The sequence below is a fragment of the Cotesia glomerata genome, linkage group LG6 (assembly GCF_020080835.1).
Source record: "Cotesia glomerata isolate CgM1 linkage group LG6, MPM_Cglom_v2.3, whole genome shotgun sequence".
Classification (NCBI taxonomy): Eukaryota; Metazoa; Arthropoda; class Insecta; order Hymenoptera; family Braconidae; genus Cotesia; species Cotesia glomerata.
Genome location: NC_058163.1, coordinates 22,944,023 through 22,947,130, shown reverse-complemented (window position 1 = coordinate 22,947,130; position 3,108 = coordinate 22,944,023).

Sequence of the window (3,108 nt, the reverse complement as noted above, 5' to 3'; positions counted from 1 at the left end):
TAAATTTATTTTTGGTAAAATTTATTATTATTATTAAAATAATCGTTTTCTACATTTTTATCATAATAATAATAATAATAATTTTGTTATTTTGAAAACCAAAGATTGTACCTATGGGCATTTTGCGGGGGTGTGACTAGCCAAGATGGCGTCCAAGTGCGTAGAAACATATGCGGGGGTGCGTGCAAACCACGCCCTTCGATATTCATTACTCTTGTTATTATTATTATTAGCACTCCAATAAGATCTCACGGTAATTTATAAGAAATTACTTTTCTTACTTACGCTAAATTATATACCTTTATCATATACTCACCCATTCGGTAATAATTATAATTAGAATCAAATTAATCAATTGTCTAGTAATCTGCAAGAAGTGGGTTCCATTAGTACGAAACAATTTTTCATGTACTCCAATTCGTACCTCATAAAAGAAAATTTGGTGTTACGGAATACTTGCTAAGTAGCTTGTTGAATTTTATGATTTTTTTTTTTAATTGATAAATTATTTATTTGATTTAATTTAGATTTTATGATATACTAGTTTAGTAAGTATAGTTGTATAAAAAGTTTTTTTGTTGTTTATATTCATTCTTAGAAAACATTACTTGACAATTTTTGTTGAATTAAATTATATGTTGAGGAAAAAATTAACTTTATTCAAGATAAAAATCTTAAGTAGATTTTTTCAAAATTATTATTATTATTATTAATCCAATAAATAAATTAACTTGGCCATTAATAATAGAATTTTAAAGAATTAAATTTTCAGTTAATATTAGAATTTTAATGGATTAATGGAATTTTGTATTTTTAATAGAATTTTAATGGAACAGAATTTTCTATTAATAATAGAATTTCAAAGAATTAACGAAATTTTTAGTCAATATTAGAATTTTCAATGGATCAATGGAATTTTTTTTTTTAATCGAATTTTAATGGACCAATAGAATTTTCTATTAATAATAAAATTTTAAAGAATTAATGAAATTTTCAGTCAACATTATAATTTTAATGGACTAATAGAATTTTCTATCAATAATAGAATTTCTAAGAATTAATAAATTTTCTGTTAAAATTAAAATTTTCATGGATTAATGGAATTGTTTATTCTTAATAGAATTTTTAATGGACCAATAGAACTTTCTATTAATAATAGAATTCTAATGGACCAATAAAACTTACTATTAAAATTGGAGTTTTTAATTATTACACTGAAAAAAAAATTAACTTGATTCAAGAGAAAAATTCTTGAACCAAAAATATAATTTTAAAGAGGGTAATTGTCTTGAATCAAGACGAAAAATTCTTGAATAAAATAAAATTTCCTTAAATCAAGAAAAATTTTCTTATCAATCAAGAATTTTTCTACTCAAACCAATAATATTGAGCTCTTCAAAAATATATACTTGACTCAACAACATTTTTTTTCTGTGTACTGAAATTTTTTATAAATAATAGAATTTTAACAAATTAATGACACTTTCAATTAGTAATAAAATTTTAAAATTTAATGGAATTTTCCATAAACATTAATTTTTTGATGAACAAATTAAATTTTCTACCAACAATTAATTTTTAATGGATTAATAGAATTTTCCATTAATTCATTAAAACTTTCTATAAAATTAAAAATTTTAAAAGATCAATGCAATTTTCCATTAATAAAATTTCAATGAACTGATAGAATATTTCAACAGACTATTTACCTTTCCATTAATAATAAAATTTCCATAGACCAATTTCTTACATGGTTTCTTAGATCAAGTTTATAAAAATAATTTTCTCGCTCCAAAATTTTTTCTCCTAATTTTTTTTATAACAAAATTGAAATTAATTATGTTTAAAATTTTCAAAAATTATTCTTTACAAAATGAAATAATTAATTACAATTATGATAGTATATAATTCAATTAAATAAATTTCAATCTATCGAATTTCACAAATAATAGCAAGCAGTGATTGAAGCTTTTACAAAGCAATAAAAAAAATCCACCTATACAAAATACGAATAATAAAAAGTAAAATTACCGGTTTGCAAGAATGGTTGCTGCAATTGCGGAAATGGTCACTGGATAACTCCAAGGTCAACGAGGGGCTCCACTGGCTGCACACGTGATACTAAATGTATTGTATACATACTAAATAAAATGTTGACGTGAATATGTGGAGGTAAGTATCAGTGTGCAGTAAGAACAGCTCGAGATTGAAGAACATTTTTAGTCAATGAAAACCCGGTGTGCCATAACCAGTTTCTTCGGTTAAATTGTATGGACATTTCGTTATTTATAATAAATTTTTTTTTAACGTGTATTGCACAGAGATCTTTATACTTCTCTTCCTGATAAATTCAATTCAAGTTAATGCTCCTGATTTTTAAGAGACTTCATTCATCCTCAATGCAAATACACATTTCTTATATATAATATCATCTATTAGTTGTACTTGTACTGAAAAAATTTTTATCACTATTCAATTTTATATGTACTTGAACTATTTGTTTAAAAATAGACGACACACGCAATGCCTAACTTTAATATTATTACCTTCAACTTTTTCAACATCATCATCATCATTATAAGTTGTTAGTAAGTTTTTTTTCTCTCTTCTGCATTTGCTGATGCTGATGATTAACAACCAGTTACCAAGGACAATTTTATTTAATAATAAAATTTATATTTCAAGTACTAATTGCACAATCGCATGTAGTGTTTCCTGATAAAATAAAAAATCACAATTTTTTTTATAATTATTACCTCAAGAATTATGCAAATTTGCATAACAATTTGTAGGATTTTTTTTATATTTAAGGAGCTTTATCAATTTTTAAGAAATTACTTTTTTTTTTTTTATTAAATATGATTTATCTGGAGCTTTAATTTATTCCAATTGAAAAATTATAATTTAGAAAATTCATTTAAAATATTTTTTACTTGATTAAAAATAATTGAATTTTTTTAAATAATTTTCATAAGCAAAAATTTTTATCCCAAGCTCCAAAATAATTTTTTTTTTATTTTTGCTCCATCCTGTAATAAATCACAAATTTTTTTTATAGTGTAAATTATTACTTGCGATAAACAAAGTTTTAAATAAATGTTTTATATT